The sequence below is a fragment of the Bison bison genome, unplaced genomic scaffold, assembly GCF_000754665.1.
Source record: "Bison bison bison isolate TAMUID 2011002044 unplaced genomic scaffold, Bison_UMD1.0 scf7180017864322, whole genome shotgun sequence".
In the NCBI taxonomy this organism is placed as follows: domain Eukaryota; kingdom Metazoa; phylum Chordata; class Mammalia; order Artiodactyla; family Bovidae; genus Bison; species Bison bison.
This window is the reverse complement of record NW_011494894.1, coordinates 5,408,407-5,408,896: the sequence shown is the minus strand read 5'-3', so window position 1 is coordinate 5,408,896 and position 490 is coordinate 5,408,407.

Sequence of the window (490 nt, the reverse complement as noted above, 5' to 3'; positions counted from 1 at the left end):
TCTGTAGTTGTGGCTCACGGGCTTAGTTGCTCTGAGGCATGTGGGATCTTAGTTGCTGACCAGGGATCCAACCTGTGTCCCCTGCATTACAAGGCAGATTCTTAACCACAGGACCATGAAGAAATCCCTAGAAATTTTTTTATGATTATTCTGGGTAAGATTTGGATAAAAAAGACACTGAAAATGTTCTGCTCAATGTATGCATTTCCATCACTTTATTATAAAAATGCAGAAAACTTAGAAAAGATTATAGTGTTGCACTATATACCTACCTCAAAGATTCTAAAATTAACCTTTTACTATTCTTGCTTTTTTATTTTTTTCTCACTTCCACTGTATAATCATAAGGGATTTGATTTAGGTCATACCTGAATGGTCTAGTGGTTTTCCCTACTTTCTTCAATGAAAAAGCAAGAGAGTTCCAGAAAAACATCTATTTCTGCTTTATTGACTATGCCAAAGCCTTTGACTGTGTGGATCACAATAAACT